This window comes from Peromyscus maniculatus, chromosome 7 (assembly GCF_049852395.1).
Source record: "Peromyscus maniculatus bairdii isolate BWxNUB_F1_BW_parent chromosome 7, HU_Pman_BW_mat_3.1, whole genome shotgun sequence".
Lineage (NCBI taxonomy): Eukaryota > Metazoa > Chordata > Mammalia > Rodentia > Cricetidae > Peromyscus > Peromyscus maniculatus.
In genome coordinates this window covers 75,742,628-75,762,936 of record NC_134858.1, presented here as the reverse complement: position 1 = coordinate 75,762,936, position 20,309 = coordinate 75,742,628, and positions in this window count along the sequence as shown.

The following is a 20,309-nucleotide window of genomic DNA, read 5'->3' as shown; positions in this document are numbered from 1 at the left end:
TTAGATCCAAGAACAGGAGTGAAGGAAACAGTTTGTCCTCATTAAATGTATATGTGGATGCTATTAGAACATTAATAATATATGTCAAAACAGCCGTCTCAATCCTTCATGAACCCTACTCAAGCCATGCAGAAACCTCACCTTTACAGTTATTTGCTGTGACTTGCATTGTGCTCAGTGGGCATTGTTTTCAGTTAGAAAGCTGCTCGGCTGGGCTTTGGGCTGGGCTTGGGCTGGGCTTGGGCCCAGTCACTCTGAGGTTTAGTCCAAAGGGCTTTTTATACAAAAAAAAGACCTTGCCCTTTCAAGATCAAAGCACAATGTACAGCCAGTACGTTTGCTGCAGTAGACCCTTCAAAATGCCTGGTAACCACGCCTGTGGCCAAATCATCCTATTATGCAGCCCTGTTGGGTAAAGCAAGCTCAGATTCTCTGATCTTGAGTAAGGTCTCACTAGGGAGCCTCTGTGGGTCCCCACACTCCTCCTCCTCCCTGACATCAATGTTGTTCTTGTCTTCCGTCTTCTTCCTCCTCCATCTTGTCTTCCTTCTTCTTCTTCTCCTTCTTCTTCTTCTTCTTCTTCTTCTTCTTCTTCTTCCTCCTCCTTCTCTTCTTCCTCTTCTTATTCCTCCTCCTCCTCTTGTAGATGAAGGGTGACCATGTATTCTTCAATTGTGGAAGTCTCCCTTGGCACAGGATTAACTCTCCCAGGCTGCCATTGTGTAGATAATCTCGAGACACCTCTAGGCCTAGGTTCCTCTTCAGCTTTGACCTCCTGGGCCCTTTAGCACTTTTTAATGGGGTTTACCCTCCATGCTGATTTGAAAGCATAATTTTCTTACTGAAAATAAGCAAAGAAAGAAAGAAAGAGCCTCTTCATCTGTTACAGAGATCAAGGGGCTAATGGGACTCTTGGATGTCTTTTTATTCTCTAGGCACTTTAGTAATGGGTTACTAACTGTCCAGGATGTTTTGGTAAAATAGACAACAATAGTTCACCCTCTTGTCACAGAAGAGGAAACAGGACATGATGTCAGTCAACAGGACTGATACAAGGAACTTTGGGTGTGGACAGATGGCATTCTCTTCTTTTCATGTATTTAAGAACTTTTCATTGGATATCCACCTCTGCAGGGTCTGTACTCGCCACTCGGGTACAGGCGTAAGAAGATGTAAACTCTGCCTTCAAATCATTGCTGTCGGAGGGGATGCTGCTGTTAACAGTCTGGACACCACTGTGGGAGCACTGTGTGCACAGGAAGTAGAGGGGACCCTCCCTTTGGCTTCTTGGAGGTAGCTAAGGAGTCACAACCATCTGGGTTTTCACCAGCTGGGGAGCCAGGGACTTCTTAGTTTTCATGCAAGTGGAGGATGAAATGGTCACAGTAGGTACAGGAGGGGACAGAGGTCTGTCACCATCTGTACCATCGTTTCAGATACTTGTCATGCACTACCTGATGTCACGCTCTGTGTGCGGGGCATAAGGCCCTGCTGGTGTCCAAGATCTCTGAGAACCACCGCTCCATCCAACTGCCCAATTCCATCATCCTCTAAAACAGACTTCTGGCTTTTCACTCATTCTTCCTAGGCCTTATATTTGTTAACAATGACTAAGTAACTAGCTGAGTATCCACTGTTGTGCTTTGACTAATTAACTAGCTGAGTACCCACTGTGCTTTGACTAAGTAACTAGTTGAGTACCTTTGACTAGGTAACTTTGAGTGCTTTGACTTGGTAACTTGAGCATCTACTGGGCTTTCCTAAGCACTTTTCACGTATTTCCCCTCCTCTCTATTAGTAAAGTCTTAAATCCCCAAGTTACCTAACCTTCCTTCCATGGAAGATGGCTAGGAAAAAAATACCTAAGGAAGGTCTGAGGCCACCCTGCGGGCCCCCACCCTAAAGGACCAGTTCAGTTTCCGCTCCTCTGTCCATTTGAATGGTGGTTAATACTGGAAAGAATTCGGCCCCAGTGCCGCTTGCCCCCAGGCGGGCTCAGATAAGGGATTGTTGTGGAGCCACTTGGGTCCCAAGATGGAAACACAGATAATCCTTTGCTATTTAACATGGAGCTGGAGTCCTTGGGAGACAAATTAGAAAAAGAGGAGGGAGGCGGCAGGGGAGAAAGGAGGCCTGTTTAAATCTCTTTATTTCCAGGAAAACAGTCATTTTAATGATTCAACCTTTAATTAAGGAAACAAACACAACTGCCACTTGCCGCCCTCATCTGATTTCAAAGGCCCTAGCCCTCCAGCGGGGTTCTGAGGGGATGGCCCCCAGGACTAGTGGGTGTAGCACAGGTTCTGACCTGCTGCAGAAATTGGGGAGCAGGGGCTGGGAAGTCCAGTGGGTACCAGCGCTGAGTTCTCTATAATGGAGAGAGACCCAGCATGCACCAGATATGGGACATTCTGTTTGCAAATGTTCAGACACAGAGACAGACCCTTTCCAACAGCCTTGGAGCTCAGAGTGGACACGTCACTCTACACCCCCCCCCCACGCAGGGCGCACCTCCATAACTCCCAAGTTACAGGGTAAGGAGAGGTGAGAAGGTCCCAGAACTCTTGGGCAGTTCTGGGCCATTTCTGTAAATCTCCCAAATAAAAAGTTTGCCATGAGGAAAGGTTTGAGGTTAGAAGAAAACAAAACAAAACAAAAAAAAAAACCCTACCTAGACATAGTGACTTACACCTGTACTTCTAGAACTTGGGAGGCTGAGGCAGGAGGATTACTGCAAGTTGGAGGTTACATAATGGATTACAGGGTCAGACTGGGTTACTCACTATACCATTCCAATAAAAAGAAAAAAGAAATAGAAGTTATAGAGACATAGGAAGAAAGGAAACGTGACGTAAAGGATGACACCGTTTCCATGAAGCTTTGTTAAAATCTGTATTTACTTATAAGAGAACCACAGTTTCTAAACTACTCCAAAATGGCTAGAATAAAAAATTCAACCCAAGTATAATAGCATTTTCTCTCTAAAATACATAATAAGATAGTACATATCTTCAGTCTTTTAAATGTTCATTTTTCATAAGTAACGATTCTGCCCCTACAATTTTACGTAAACGTATGTTGGGAAAGTTTCCACGATTGTTTGAGGTGTTAGGTAATACTCTGGTTAACGTTTGTGTACCATGGACGTATGTACATCACTTGTGGTGTTGTGCCCAGATCGTGACCCCCAGAGAGACCACCAAAGACGAGCATGCCGGAATGCAAAAGCAAGGTTTAATTCTGGATATCCAAAAGCAATACAAGCCTAGGCAGGGACTTCGTCCAATACATCCAACACAGTGGAGGCTGGAGGAAGCGCCCACCTGTCTGCAAGCTCAGTTTTTAAAGGGAAAAGTCACAAGGTTACATCATTTAGGGGTGCTAGTACAGGTACAATTCTGATTGGCTCGCTTCTAGGGACTTCTAGAAATTACTTCTAAGGGAGTGGTTGCCCGCCACCATTTCTCATTGGCTGCCCTCAGGTGGAGGCATTTCTGTGATCAGTTACCCTGGAAACCAGGGAGAGGACATTCCATAGTCTGGCAGGCATTACCTCGTGACTATCTTGTGGCTCTGTACTTTTACACTTCCTGGTTTCTGGAATCTGAACTGACTGGTCTCAGTAACTTCTGGCCTGTTCCAGTAACTTATGGCCTGTAGCTAAAAGGAGCAGTCTTAGGCCTTTAGTTTTGGGGTGAGAACATTTTGGTCTTATTTTGGTTCCACATTTCCCCCTTCTCATGTGCCTAATGGAACCCAATCATGGGTTTTGGACAGTTAGCTCCTAAGTATCCCTCTCTAATAATGGCCATGTATAGTTAGCCATCTTGTCTCTATGCCAGGGAGTTTTCTTTTGACCCAGCATTTCAGCCTTTTCTGAACAGGGAATATGGGTGATGTATTCTCTTCTGGAACTGCTTCGAGCTGGCATTGGGGCGCCGATGTCAGGGGGCCCCAAAAGGCTGAAAAGCTAGTCAAAGACTGGGCAAGGGGGCATTTGTCAGAAGCATGTAGCTGCCTGACCCCATAGGGACAGGGAAGAACCATGTTAGCTGGGCTGGTCCACGTCAGCTTTTAGCAAGTCTGGAGCTCACAGTTGTCTAGAGCACACAGTCATCTGGAGCAGTGGAGTCAGCGACTGAAACCTGGAGGTGACTGCCAGCTGAGTAGAAATCTGTTGAGACAAATTTATGAACTTATTTGGAACCCTTAGGTCCATACCCTTAGTAATGGGAAAAGCAGTAGTCCCAAGACCAGGAGAGAGGAAAAATACCTTCTTTGGGAATACTTATCTGGGGTCCTTTTGACCTCTGTGAAGTGGGTCTAGGTTTTTATGACTCTTTTGATCCTTTGAGGCCTACTTACAAAATGACATACATTAGTATTACCAATCTATACTGAAATCCATATTGTCTGTAAAACAGCAGAAGTGGACTCATGCCTTTGAGTCCCAACAAGAACTACAGATTTGGGTTAAAAGCTTGTGCATTTTCCTTCTGTCCAGAAAGCCAGGTATAAATTGGACAGAGATTTTTGGCCTGGTGAGAGGCACTTTTAGGATTACATTTATACATATTTAGATGACATCTAAAACAAATCCAAAATATTGAGCTTGTGACTGAACAGTAAGTAGTCATTGCTCTACCAGCTCATCAGAACTCCTAAATGTTAAGCTCTGAACCATAGAACAGGAGAGTAATCTGAAACTTATCTCATTTTGGACTCATATCTGAACCTTTATGACTTACTTAAACTTTTATATCTTAGAACATTTTCCTAAAAGTGAGCTAACAAGCTAGCTATGGCCTTGCAGAAGGATCTGGTTGATGCTGCCATGCTGACAAAGTTAGAGCTAGCCTGGCCATCAGTACTGTCAGAGATCTGAGAAGGATAAACTATATCTGAGTGAAGACCAAGAAGCTTCCAATCCTATAAATTACAGGGACCAAACCCTACCCAGGTCTCCATAGCGTTGGAGGCACCAGTCAGTACAGCATAAATCTTCTTCCGCCATCAGGTCCATAAGGCAGAGTATTTTTCCTGTGGAATAGGGACATGGAAGACTGACCTTGATCACGCAAAAGGGTGCAATCAATTCCAGTGTCCTACTGCTTGTCCACAGTCTGGGCTGGGTCCTGGCGGCAGGCGTTGCATTGGGGCATCTTGCCCTGTGGTCAGCGTTGTCATATTTCAGGCAGAGACGTTGTGGTGCCTCGTATGTAATCTTCTTTGGAGATCTTGGGTCACTGCTAGGATCTGGAAGCCTGTCTGATATAGTAAGCTTTTAGATCAACATTTAAATGCCATATTCTGCAGATCTCTGAAGTATGAGGGCTGTCCAGGTATATCTGAATAGACAAACTTTGTTTCTAATTACTTGTTTCAAGCTTAACCCTAAAAACATATGCAAGAGACTGAGTAAATGAGTAAACTTACATCAGTACTTACTTACCCTGACTACAATTAAAAAACTTGATTACTTATGACTGACTATTTATGTTCTCTAACAGTCTACAATAAGTAGCCTAAAAACAATGCTTTTAAGTTGAAGGTCTTCTAGCATCAAATACAGGTTCAGTAAAGAAACCGAAACAAAATATCATTATACAACATTCTTAAGCCTGAACATACCTTGGGTTAGAAGAAACATTTTTTTAAGCCATTGGTTTTTAACTATAAAAACTGTTCTTAAAAGACTGATATCTCTCGAATGTCTTCCACCACTGCAACTAGACTCTTTTTGGAACTCTAGTCCTGCCATACATTTGCAAACCTCAGCTGTTTCCTATGATTCCTTTATGTTGCAAAGTTTTGCTGTCAGAACAAGGTATATTCCTGTGAATAAAAGCATTGATGTGCAGCTTTAATATTAATCAAATACCTTATTTATTAAACATATGTTGCCATCTATTTAAATTCTCTAGAAACTTGCTGTTGAACACTTGGTAAAGACATAAGTATTAGGTGTTAACCCGAGTAGATCTTTATAACCTTAGTAAAAGATGACTGCCAGCCACATGGCTGTCCATGAGGTTACCAGCCAAGATGGAGGGAGCCACGTGGTTGCTGTTTAAAGCTCGTTTTTCTAAACAGTAATTACTTGCACACATACACACAGTTGGATCCAAGTTACACACATACATACAGTTAAAGCTTGCTTACATTTTCAAGTCACATGCCTGTATACATACACACATAAGCAGTTTGCAAAATCATTAGCCATTTTTAAGATGAAAACCAATAAGAATTAACTTTCAAATTCAGTATTTGCAGGTATAAGAAACCATAACAAACAGTTTACATCACATCCCCTCTGACCTTCTACGACCTTCCATTTACCCTCAGTCCGTTCCTTTGATCCCTCAGACATTTACTCCAGACAAATTGCACTTTTTCTTTTCCTTCAAAACAGAAACTCTTACCAAAGTCTTTCTTGTGATTTCCCTCAGTACTCTAGAATATATTGTAAAGTTACAATATTTTAAACAAGAACAGAAATACATGCATACACCATAACAAGAAAACTCAATTTGCATCAGCACTGTACCGCAGACAAGAAACTGTTGGTGACATTCCATTCTTGGAGCCAGAACTTGATCAGGTTTTAGCCCCAGGGCAGGTCTTGGGAGCCCCACCCAACAGCTTGGAAGAGGAGGATGGGGAAAGCGGGGGGGGGGGGGGGGGGGGGGGGGGGGGGGGGGGGGGGGAAGCATGCACCATGGAGACAAAAGATGACTCCACGCCCTGGCTGGGCCCACAGACCTGTAGGCCACTCCTCAGCTGTGACCCTGGAGGGGCAGTTAGTTCTCCACCAGCCCCCACACTGAGCTCCTTGAGGCTCCTGCTGGCTCCTGCCAGTTCCGCCCCATGTCCACACAGGAGCCCAGCCAGAACCTGCCGGCCATACACACAGTGTTCACAGCCCGCTCTAGCACAAAGCCATGCCTAGTTCCCATGCAGCCAAGCCTCTACTCCATAGTTTTTTTGAGCGAGCTGGGGCCCCGAACCCACTGCATCTAGGCCCCGTGATGCTCACGGGCCACCTAGCCCTCTCAGCGGCACCCTGGGTCCCCGAAGTAGCAGCTGTGCAGCCGCAAGCTTTCTGCTGCCTGCTGCCTGTGCTCTGGTCAGAGAGAGCAAGGAAGCAATGTTAGGTTAGTCTGTGCCAGTTCAACCACCGAAGGGGTCTCCATCCCTTTGGCTGGCAATCCGGCCCACAAGTCCCAATGCACACACAAGCTCAGGCATAAAACACTCACACATGTGGCCACAGTTCTCACACATTTATACATTTATGAAGGTATAACAAATAACACTGACGAACAAGATAGGCAGACAAAAAGGAAGAACAAGGGCCCTACAGATGGTCCAGGCAGACGAGAGTCCGGAGAGGGAGCCTCGATAATGCCAAAGACCTACAGATGGGACAGGGACAATTCAACAGAGTCTCCCTATCCCCAGATGGATCCAAACAGACGGACCCCTCATGGGCATCTCCCGATCCCCAGACGGATCCAAACAGACGGACCCCTCACGGGCATCCTAACAGACGGACCCCTCTCGGGCGTCCTATGACGGGGGGACCTGTAAGGACCCCCGAGTCCTGATGAGGGGTTGGAACGTCTTCCAACTCCTCCAGCGTCACCTTACAGGCGCGTCCGCCAAGGTGAGCCTGTCAGATTCAACCGCCGGCTTCGGATAAGAGAATAAAAGTAACAGGAAAACACAGACAAGAAAATGGAGCGCTCTTACCGATCGGTGCAGATGGACCTCCGGAGCTCTTAGGTGTCCCAGCGGGGGGGGTCTCTGGGGATCCCGGAGAGCCCCCAAATGTTGTGCCCAGATCGTGACCCCCAGAGAGACCACCAAAGACGAGCATGCCGGAATGCAAAAGCAAGGTTTAATTCTGGATATCCAAAAGCAATACAAGCCTAGGCAGGGACTTCGTCCAATACATCCAACACAGTGGAGGCTGGAGGAAGCGCCCACCTGTCTGCAAGCTCAGTTTTTAAAGGGAAAAGTCACAAGGTTACATCATTTAGGGGTGCTAGTACAGGTACAATTCTGATTGGCTCGCTTCTAGGGACTTCTAGAAATTACTTCTAAGGGAGTGGTTGCCCGCCACCATTTCTCATTGGCTGCCCTCAGGTGGAGGCATTTCTGTGATCAGTTACCCTGGAAACCAGGGAGAGGACATTCCATAGTCTGGCAGGCATTACCTCGTGACTATCTTGTGGCTCTGTACTTTTACACTTCCTGGTTTCTGGAATCTGAACTGACTGGTCTCAGTAACTTCTGGCCTGTTCCAGTAACTTATGGCCTGTAGCTAAAAGGAGCAGTCTTAGGCCTTTAGTTTTGGGGTGAGAACATTTTGGTCTTATTTTGGTTCCACAGTGGCAATACTGAGTGTTGTCCATGCTCTGTGTTCCTAAAAAACTAGCAGCATTAAGAAGTCCTCACTCTCAGGGGAGGGCGAGACGGCTTGGCAGGAAAAAGTGTCTGCGGCCAAGCCTACACCTGATTTTGGTGTCTGGGACCTACGTGGCAGAAGAGAACCAACCCCACAAATCTGTCCACTGACCTTCACAATTGCTGTGTAGCTCCTTTTCACATGCATACACACACACTCATGGGAGGAAAACATGCAGTTTTACTCACGAAAGATTTTACATTGCTTTGTGTAGTGATACATACCAGTACTTTTTCTGTAAAAGCAGGAGGAAGGTCAGGAGTTCTTTTTCCCTTCTTTCTGTTCCTCTCCCTCCTCCTCCTTTTTGGTTTCTTGAGACAGGGTTTTTCCTTGTGTAGACCAGGCTGGCTTCAAACTCACAAAGATCCATTGCCTCTGCTGAGATAAAAGGCATGTGCCACCACCCGGCTAAGACTCTGTCTTAAAAAATATATATATAAAATCCAGGCATGGTGGTGTGTGTGTGTGTGTGTGTGTGTGTGTGTGAGAGAGAGAGAGAGAGAGAGAGAGAGAGAGAGAGAGAGAGAGAGACTTCAGCACTTGGCAGGCGGAGGCAGATGGGCCATGGTGAGTTCAAGGCCAGTCTGGTCTACCGAGTAAGCAAATTCCAGACCAGGCAGGCCTGGCGAGTTGAAGATGTTGCTTTCCGGCAGGTGTAACAGTGGTCCTTCTCCAGAGAGGGCCTGCTGGCTGCTCATAAGGAAAGCAGAGATGACAATGACTGTCCCAGGCTTTATAATCTGCTGTTTTCTCAAACAACAAGATGGCATATTTGGGGGGGAGCATGTCCTAAACTGGCTAGAAGGGACAGAAAAGAAGACGGAGCCAAGGTTGCAGGAGTAGGGGATGGAGCAATGGCTTGGGTGGGTGGAAGCACCCGACAGGTCCCCTCAAATTTGTCCTCTGACCCCCACATGAGTTCATTCTCTCTGCCTCTCTGCCTCTCTGTCTCTCTGTCTCTCTCTGTCTCTCTCACACACACTCACGAGAGAAAGAGAGAGAGAGAGAGAGAGAGAGAGAGAGAGAGAGAGAGAGAGAGAGGCAGACTAAACTAAATAAATGAGAAGGCTTAGGCTTGATGGTGTGTTTTTAAAAATATTTTATTTATTTTTATTTTATGTGCACACTTGTCTGTGTGAGGGTGTCAGATCCCCTGGAACTGGAGTTACAGACAGTTGTAAACTGCCATGTGGGTGCTGGGAATTGAACCCAGGTCATCTGGGAGAGCAGCTAGTGCTCTTAACCACTGCACCATCTCACCAGCTCTTGGTGGTATATTCTTTTTTTTTTTTCCCCCGAGACAGGGTTTCTCTGCGTAGCTTTGTGCCTTTCCTGGAGCTCACTTGGTAGCCCAGGCTGGCCTCGAACTCACAGCGATCTGCCTGGCTCTGCCTCCCGAGTGCTGGAATTAAAGGCGTGGGCTAATACTGTCCGGCCCAACTCTTAAAAAATAAAACAAAGAATACTCACACCTTTAATCTCAGCACTCGGGAGGCAGAGCCAGGCGGATCTCTGTGAGTTCGAGGCCAGCCTGTTCTACAGAGTGAGTTCCAGGACAGATACCAAAACAACACAGAGAAATCCTGTCTTGGAAAACCAAAAAAATTAATAAAAATAAAATAAAACAAAGAGTACAAGAGGCTTATGGGCAGGTGGATGGGGTCTATTGTCCATGAAAGAAAAAAATAGCAAAGAGACAGAGTTGGTTAGGAAGAGCCTCGGAACACAGTGGCAGTCCCAGATAACAGCATGGCTGCTCTGGAGTCAAGATTTTCCCGAGAGGGGTTTCTCACTGGCAGACCAACCAAATCCTAGAACTCTACCACACTCTGGCCTTGCTGGAGTTCTCCAGGAGGACTTGGTCTTGGAACTGGGGTTGATTTTAAGGGTGCTGGAGGCTGGGGGCTGTGGGCTTTCAGCCGATTGGCACACTGTTTCTTTTTCTTTTTTTTTTAACTTATAATATTTTTTAAAATTTATATATATATATATATATATTATTTTACAATACCATTCAGTTCTACGTATCAGCCATGGGTTCCCCTATTCTCCCCCCTCCCACCACCTCCCCTTACCCCCAGCCTACCCCCCATTCCCACCTCCTCCAGGACAAGTCCTCCCCCGAGGACTGCGATCAACCTGGTAGACTCAGTCCAGGCAAGTCCAGTCCCTTCCTCCCAGACTGAGCCAAGTGTCCCTGCATAAGCTCCAGGTTTCAACAGCCAACTCATGCAATGAGCACAGGACTTGGTCCCACTGCCTAGTTGCCTCCCAAACTGATCAAGCCAATCAACTGTCTCACCTATTCAGAGGCCCTGATCCAGCTGGGGGCCCCTCAACCTTTGGTTCATAGTTCATGTGTTTCCATTCATTTGGCTATTTTTTTCAATAATTGAGTAAAACTGAAATTTATTATAAGTCACAGTCGTCCTAGGGACCTCCATGCTATATATATATATAGCCTCTATGGTTCTATGGGTTGTGGTCTGATTGTTCTTTATTTTATATCTAGAATCCACCTATGAGTGAGTACATACCATGACTGTCTTTCTGGGTTTCGGTTACCTCACTCAGGATGATTTTTTCTAGTTCCATCCATTTGCCTGCAAATTTCATGCTTTCATTGTTTTTCTCTGCTGAGTAGTACTCCATTGTGTATAAGTACCACATTTTTTTCATCCATTCTTCCATTGATGGGCATCTAGGTTGTTTCCAGGTTCTGGCTATTACAAATAGGGCACACTGTTTCTTGTAGGTTAACCAAGCACCATGCCTCCCCAGCTGTCCCACAGGAGGGCAGAAGCAGCCCGATTGGCAGTTCCCACCAGACCCTCCTTTTCATAAGGATAGCTAAGTGTGGCACTCCCACGGGAAACAAAGTCTGGATTAAAATACTCCCGCAAATCAAGAGGAGGCAGGTGATACACCGAACACGATCCACATGAGCTGATTACTGTCAATCAGGGTAAGGACTGCACACACAGAATTTACGCAATGTTTTGTTTGCTTGTATCTGAAAATTTCCACCAGAAACTAAAAGTAAATGTACACATGCAGGCAAATAATCATGGCTACCAGCTGGGCACCAGGAACAGAAAATTCACCCAGAGGGTGTATAATTAGTAAAAGTGGCAAAATTCACGTTAATTCCCTTTGTTCTTATTAACTAATAGATATTCATCGGCCATGACTCAGAAACCAAGGGTAACATAGCAGGGTAAATATTCCGTTAATTACATGCAATTTACAAAGAAAAGTCCCCGACAGGAAGGATCCTCTGGCTGAATGGGACCTGCTGTGATGTGGATGGAAGACCCATTGTCTGGCCATGTGAAGATACAGTGGGCCAGGTACCAGCAGCTGATGCCCATCTCACGGAATCCATGCGACCTCTTCTGTTTGGATAGCGGACATCGTGATGGCTTTCTGACTTTCTGGGAGGGAGAAACAAACAAACAACAACAACCCTGCTGTGGATATCGTTCTATATAAATAAAACACTGATGGCCAGTGACCAGGCAGGAAGTAGGTTGCCAGGCAGGAAGTAGGTGGGACAAGGAGAGAGGAGAATTCTGGGAAGCAGAAGGCTGAGGGGGGAGACACTGCAGCCACCGCCAGGAGAAGCAGCATGTGAAGATGCCGGTAAGCCACCAGCCATGTGGCAAGGTATAGATTTACAAAAATGGGTTAATTTAAGATAAAAGAACAGTTAGCAAGAAGCCTGCCACGGCTATACAGTTTATAAGTGATATAAGCGTCTGAGTGATTATTTTATAAGTGGATTGTGGGACTGCGGGGCTTGGGGAACCTGGAGAGAAGCCCTCCAGCAACAAATGGCGCCCAACGGCTCAAGTTTCCACCTTAAACCTGAGAATATTTAATAACCAATTCTAAACAGAGCCAAAAACAGGTTCTTGCTTCTTGTCTCATATGGGCAGCTAGACGCCGCAAAACACGGATTTGAACACCGGCGGGTTCCTGGCGTGTCCGTTTGACCGCAGTATGGCGGAAATGAGGCGTCTGCCAGCAGCACATTACGCTGTGTGGTAGATTTAGTCTTTACTAGTGTTAGTTATTTAGCTGCGTTGTGTTCTTACCCTGCAAGGAAACGTCACGAAACACGACAGAATCCGCTTATAAGAGTTTATTAGAGTTAAAGGGATAGAGAGTGCTCAGGCCTGTGGGAGAGACACGTGCATGGAGAAGAAGAGAGGAGAGAAGAGAGAGAACCAGGAATATGGCGCTCCGCTTTAAAAACCGGCTGGGGGCGGGGCCAGGTCATGTCACTACTCCACGCGTGTGCGTAGATCACATGGTCACGTTGCGCGCTTACGTAGCCATGTAATGTCACGGATTCTGGTCACGCGAGATGCCTTGGCCGGAACTTGCTAGGCGGAGGTGTCCGGCCTGACCGGAATTGGCTAGGCGGAAGTGTCCGCCTGGTAAATGGGACCGTGGGGGGGTCGTGTTGTGAACCCTTCAACTAGTATTTAAAAAAAAAAAAGGTTTCTGGGCTACACGCTGCTTTGATAAAAGCTTAGACCCACTATTTCTGAGACTTGATGACTCCCAGAGCTGGTGGAAAACGTACCACTGCCATGTTGGGAAGCGAAGGTGGGCGGAGCCAGCAGCCACAGTGCCGTTTCAGTCTTACAATGGTGCAGTTTAAAGCAATAGGCTCAAGGTAATATAAAACATAAGCCACGTAAAGATGGCTACCACACAGAGAATCTGGATTATGTTGTCTTTGATATTCGTAACTAAAGAAAAACATTTGATTACAAAAGCTGTTGAGTTATGCCAAAATGTATATTTTAAAGGTATCTTGACTTCAAAATTTGGATATAAGGATATGTTACTTTGGAAAAGAGGTTCTGCTTTTGTTTCCACAGAAAGCCAGAGGCTATGGATTTGTTCCAGATTAAGATACATCAGGTTTGACCAGCCAAGACCCCCTGAAAGGTCTCCGATGACACCATGGCCCAGATGATCCAACATCCAGAACGGTTTCAAGGCAACTGGTTCACACAATTCAGCCTCAAGGACTACCCAATAGGCCTAAAATTTTCTTTGTGTCCCCATAAGACACAGCGCCCCCCTCCAGCAGGAAGTAGTAAGAGATGCTACGCCCAAATTCCCAAATATACCAAGCTGGCTTTAGAGGTGGAATTGGCTCACTCCCCCTCTAAACCCAGACATATTGTTTTAAAAAAAAATGGTTAAGAGATTCTTGTGTCCCAAATCAGAAGAGCCCTCTGGTATGGGACAGAGAAAAACCAATATTTTTATTTAAAACAGGTTGATTATAAACAGGTGATCTCTTTCTAAAAAAGAAAAGGGGATTTGATATAGATATATAGGAGAATATAGAGATGATAAGATAAAAGGATAGATTAATCAACCTACTTTTAAAGAACAACTTGTTTAAAATGTTTTACATTGGTATAGATTTTAGTTTATGTTTAAAATGTTTTACATTGGTATAAATTTTAGTTTATTGATACAAACTTGAAGTTAATTTTGTTATACTGTATATATATTCTATTCTTGTTTGAGGTATTATGTTTATGTAACTCATTTAAAATTGTAATGGATAATTAAAAAATAGATTAATAATTAGTCATCTATGATAATCATATTTGTAGCCATGTTAGTTAAGTCTTCTACGTATACATAGATATATTTCAGAGAGATAGGTAATCTTCAAACACTTCATAGATCTAGAGAATATGGCATTTAAATAACTTAGAATTCTGTTGACATGAGACACAATTGCTCCTGGCTGCACCAATTGATCCCGAGAGAATGTTGGGCTTCTAAGACATTTCCATTTGGAAGTTTGTCTTTTTGGCACAAAATGGCCTACTGGGCAAAGAACTGCCCTTGCCTTGATGGCTGACAGTACAAATGCAATGCTGTCCTTTCTGGACAAGCGGGACACAAGGAAAGCGACCACTGTACTCTGCCAAGACAGGGTAAGATGGTCTTTCAGAAATCCTGCTTCTGAAAATGGTCTGTCAGATACTCTAGGCCTGTAGCCAATTTAAATGCACCAACAATGCTGAGAAACATTAGGTGACTGTCCAGGCTGCCAGCTGTCTTGCAAGATTCCCGAAAGTTGCTTGCATCCATCTACTACTTCTCAGGTACCATTATGTTCCTTCTCAGGTCTTTGATGTGATTGAAAACTAGATAGTTGTAATTTCCTCAGTTATGATAAAAGATAAGTTAGATATAAAACCTTAAACTCACAAATATAAGATAGATAGGACATCTTCTTTAATATTGTAACTATAATTCTTGCTCTGTAATTGTTTTGTTATATGTAATTTTACCATGTTAAAGTTAAAACCTTACTTTTTAAAAAAAGAAAAGGGGAAATGCTGTGGATATCGTTCTATATAAATAAAACACTGATGGCCAGTGACCAGGCAGGAAGTAGGTTGCCAGGCAGGAAGTAGGTGGGACAAGGAGAGAGGAGAATTCTGGGAAGCGGAAGGCTGAGGGGGGAGACACTGCAGCCACCGCCAGGACAAGCAACATGTGAAGACGCTGGTAAGCCACCAGCCACGTGGCAAGGTATAGATTTACAAAAATGGGTTAATTTAAGATAAAAGAACAGTTAGCAAGGAGCCTGCCACGGCCATACAGTTTATAAGTGATATAAGCGTCTGAGTGATTATTTTATAAGTGGATTGTGGGACTGCGGGGCTTGGGGAACCTGGAGAGAAGCCCTCCAGCAACACAACCCCTCCAAAAAAAAAAAAAAAAAAAACCAACCAAACAAACAAGAACAAAATGATAGATCCTATCCTCTCTCCAGATTTCTGGGCATAATAAAACGTTCAGGATTCGAGAGCAGAAGTGTTTTCTTTTATTGTTGCGTTTCCCCTCACACAATAAAAAGATGCCATCGTCTTAAAAACTGAAGGAAAGAGCAAAACCCTAAGCCTTGGCTTTCATAGTGTCTGTTTCATATTCTGGATCCGCGGAGGCTGGGGCCTTTCTTTGTACAAGGCATGATCCTATCGGCGCAGAACTCCACAAATTCTGCACATTATAACATTCTTGGACTTACTACTCCCCTTCGTGTGTCACTTCGGCCAGGGATGAAGACAAGGACACACACATACGACTATGCCCCGGGCCGGGCCACGTGAGGCTCGCGAGGCCGGAGAGGCTCTGGGTCTACCTTCCGCCGTCCAGCCCGCCTCAGCAGAGCTGCCAACGTGCACCGAGGGCTGCGACCCCAGCCCACCCGGGACACCCGGGACACACACGGGGCACGGGTGCCTAGTCCAGGAGCAGGAGACAGGGGTGCCAGCGGCCAGCCACAGCACAGCCAGGGCAGAGAGCCAGGTCACCCAGCGCACCGCGCGCTGACATCGCCGGGGGCGGGACTCCCGGAAGGCTTCACCAATCCGGACGGCTGTGTTTAGCATACGCCGCCCAGCTACAACAAAGCATTCTGGTTAATGTGAAAATAACCTAAAGTTAAGTCGTTTTTCCCCTTAAACTTAGCATAAAGGGAGGTAACATTCACCTTCTTTAAGTGAGAAACGATGTAGGCTTTGCTACAAGGTCCTAGTATGGAGAGGAGACGCTTGAAAGTCGACGTAAGTGTGAAGGTATAAATTTCCCTGAGTTTATATAGCAGGTACACAGCACTGTTTCGCCGGATGTGAGGGCGATCTGGCTGCGACATCTGTCACCCCATTGATCGCCAGGGTTGATTCGGCTGATCTGGCTGGCTAGGCGGGTGTCCCCTTCCTCCCTCACCGCTCCATGTGCGTCCCTCCCGAAGCTGCGCGCTCGGTCGAAGAGGACGACCTTCCCCGAATAGAGGAGGACCGGTCTTCGGTCAAGGGTATACGAGTAGCTGCGCTCCCCTGCTAGAACCTCCAAACAAGCTCTCAAGGTCCATTTGTAGGAGAACGTAGGGTAGTCAAGCTTCCAAGACTCCAGACACATCCAAATGAGGCGCTGCATGTGGCAGTCTGCCTTTCTTTTGTCCAATTCCAGGAATTACATGTTAATTAGTTAATTTATGTCGATTCTCTTTAACTTTTTTAAAGATTAGGTTATAATAAATTATAATTAAATTATAAGTTATAAATTATAGGTATATGCGTTGGGTATGAACATGAGTCAAATTAAAGAGCAGTTCTTTAATTTTTTTTAAAGTTAAATTTATTTATTTATTTATTTAACCTATTTAATTGAGACAAGGTTTCTCTGTGTAGCCCTGGCTGTTCTGGGACTCTCAGAGAGTCTGCTGGGATTAAAGGCATGAGCCACCACACCCAGCTTAAATTTATTTTTTTAAACAATGTTATTAGGATAATATTATTACACTTGAAAAGACAAACCCCCAGTACAGGCAAGCTGTAACTCTAGACTGCTGGCTGGAGGAGGAGAGTGGAGTGGGAGGTGGTGAAGAAAGTTATCCCATTTAACCTAGCCTGGACAAGATAGATTATGGAACATGGTGGGACAGGGGAGCTTTGGAGGAAGAGTAAGAAAACCCAAGGTAATATGGAACGCATGCTTAGATTAGAAAAGAGATTTTAAAAAAGAGAAAAGAGGGGTTGGGGATTTAGCTCAGTGGTAGAGCGCTTGCCAAGTAGGTGCAAGGCCCTGGCCTCAGTCCTCAGCTCCGAGAAAAAAAAGAGAGAGAAAGGGAGGGAAGGACGGAGGGAGGGAGGGAGGGAGGGAAGAACGAAGGAAGGAACGAAGGAAGGAAGGAAGGAAGGAAGGAAGGAAGGAAGGAAGGAAGGAAGGAAAAGAAAAGGAGAGCTCACAGTTTTCTGTATAATTTAGAAAAACAGACAGACATGGGGAGCTTCCGGGCTGTGGCCCTGCAGGCTGACTTTCTGAGAAGGTAAAGACAGTATCTCATTGTTAGGCTAATTTTTCTGCTTCTTTAGCATGGCTTACACTATACCCGCCTACCTAGGGCGGTCCTTTCCCGGGGTGATTGACCTAGCCCAAGTAGAATGTTAGGTCTCCACCCAGACTAGAAATTCTATTCTCTTGACTGGAAGGAGTTTTTTTCTTAATACACATTTATTACTATACACTAATATCCACCCCCTTCAAGAAGTAACCCCAACTAACAATCATTCAGGAGCCAGATCAGGGATCTGCGCCCTCATTAATGTTTCTGACATCTCTGGCTTCTGGCTAGGACGTGGCTGTCAAGAGGCCCCATTGTCGTTTCTGGCTTTTATTTTTTTTTATTACATTATTTATTATTTACTTTTATGTTTATGAGCATCTTGCCTACCTGTATGCATGTGCACCACGTGTGGACCTGACACCTAAGGAGTTTAGAGGAGGGTGTTGGGTCTCCTGAAACTGGAGTTCCTGCTGGATGTAAGCCTCCATGTAGGTACTGAGGGACTGAACCTGGGTCCTCTGCCATCTTGCCAGTCCTTTGTTTCTGGCTCTTAGCCAAGAAATAAACTGGTTACTTTTCTTTGGGGTCTTTTACCCTGAGCCGCCTAGCTAATTTCTGTCTCCTGTTCTCATCATCCCCTCTACACAGGTAACTGCCACTGGGAATTGGGATACTGACTGACCTTGCTTCTTCCAAATGATCAGAGGCATCGGGTGAAGGGACTCTAGCTGGCCCAAGCACGGCAAGATCTGGCAGAGCTTGCCCCTCCCCCATCCCCTCTGCCTTGCCAAATGGTTAGATTACATTCCTAAAGCTAGCTACCAAGCTCTAGTCCCTTATTTGGCCACTTCCTTCTCCCGAGGCTGACTACCAAGGTCCAGCTATCAAAATGTTAAAGTCCAGCAATCAAAAGTGCCCCTTTGGCTCATCTAATTAACATACCCAATGAAAATCAAGCACCTCATCCCAACACGGTGGTGGTGGTGGGGTGTCCTCCTTTTATATTTATAAACCGCAGTTTGCCTATGGACCCTGTCTGTCTCTATCCAGAGGCAGTCCTTTGTCTCCCAGGACAAACACCCCAAATACCCCCTCCCTGTCTCCCTTGTTCCTGTCTCCTTCCTCATCCTCTACCTCTTCTTTGTCTCTTATCCCCTGCCCTTTGTCCTTCTGGGGTAAATAAATCTTCATGTTGAGAATTCGGCCTTGGGGTATACTGTGCTGACTGGAGTTCCCTTTATTGGGTGTGGCAGTTGGGGTACCCCTCCAGTGGGCCTATCTAAAAGACCCCAAAAGTGCATCAATAGCTTTGTATGACTCAAGTGTGGGGAAGGATGGGTGTCTGGAAACAGATTTGAGGGAGAAGTGTAGAGTCTTTCTCTGTCCCACCAGCCAGTTCCCCAATCATGACATGGAGACTTATAATCAATTATGGAAGCTTAGGCTTGTCTCTAACTTATAAACTAACCCATTTCTATTAATTTACTTTCTGCCTCGTGGCTTTATTACCTCATCTCTGTAGTGCCCATCCTGCTTGCTCTGTATCTGGCTAGTGATTCTGCCTTCTTCTTCCCGGTGTTCTCTCTGCCTCTAAAATCCTGTCTAGCTATTGACTGTTTAGTTTTTTGTATTAAACCAGTAACAGTGACGTATCTTCACAGTGTAAAGGAATCTTCCACAACAGAGAAGTAAAAGCTAGAGTGTGTGGTTGGCATTATGAGTTCTGGGAAAGGCATCAGGGGAAGCCAAAATGGGATATTTTTAAAATGTTCAAGTCCAAATCCACTGGAACTCAGGATGTTTTCAGGCCCTGGGTTAACTACTGGAGTGACTAGACTCATAGTGTGAGGTCAATTCTGTTGTAGTTTTAAAACGGCGGGAAGGAGTCACACCATATAACAGGGCCCACGTAGGAGGTTTATTGAGGGGAAGGAATGAGAGAAGGGGCAGAGAGGGGGCAGGAAAGGAGACTGAGAAGCGGGTAGGGACCAGAAAGGGAAAGGAGACGGGAGGTGGGCAAGGCCCGCCTTTTATAAGTGAATGGGCACAGGGGGTGCTCTTAGTGGCTGCAGCTGAGGACATCCTGTCAGGACCCTGAGGGCAGGCCAGTACAGATGCCTGAATGCCAACACGCCTGCCTTTTGTTTATTATAAAAAGGTGAGGAGTTAGAAAGGGGTAGCAGGTGAGGCGGGATGAGGGCGCCGTGTTCTCCAGACTGCTTCCTGCTGGTATGGGCGGTGCCGATCATCTTTAGGGGACCTGAGAAAACTACGGTGCTGGCCACGTCCTGGGGTAGCTGGCTGTTTCACTTCATTGTCCAGGCTCTGTGGAACTGCCCGGCACTGCTTGGACTTGGCAAGATGCTGTGTAACTCCAGAGGTTCAAAGTTTCAACAAATGCTTCTTAAGATTTTTAATCCTTTTGCCATGACGTAAATCCATTCCAGCTGTCTTACAGATACTTACAGGTTCCTAGGGAAAGTTCTTCTAAATCTATTCCAGCTGTCTTACAGATACCTACAGGCTCCTGGGAAAAGTTCTGCTACTGCATCAAGAAATCTGGTCTGATGAAAACTAACGATCTCCAGAGCCCATTTCTGATGCCTCCTATTTTTCGAGCATATTTTGCAGATTCATTGTTCCCGCCTGACCTCCAGAGAAATAGCAGATGCCATGGCTTCTATACTCCTGATATGGCATGGCCTGCCACTCCCCCAAGCTGGAACACCACTGCTGCAACCTGCCTCCTCAGCTCCCTCAAGGAACAGATGCACAGATCTCCCCGCTCCCCACATCGCCCTCTGTCGGCTTGAAGCAGTCTCGGGAATTCAGCGCCCTTGTTCCCCCACTTGCTCCCATAACTCACCTCTTTTTATGATCATCAAAATAGGAATGTTAGTATCCTGACCCACCCCTTGGGGCCACTCTGTATTCTGACGT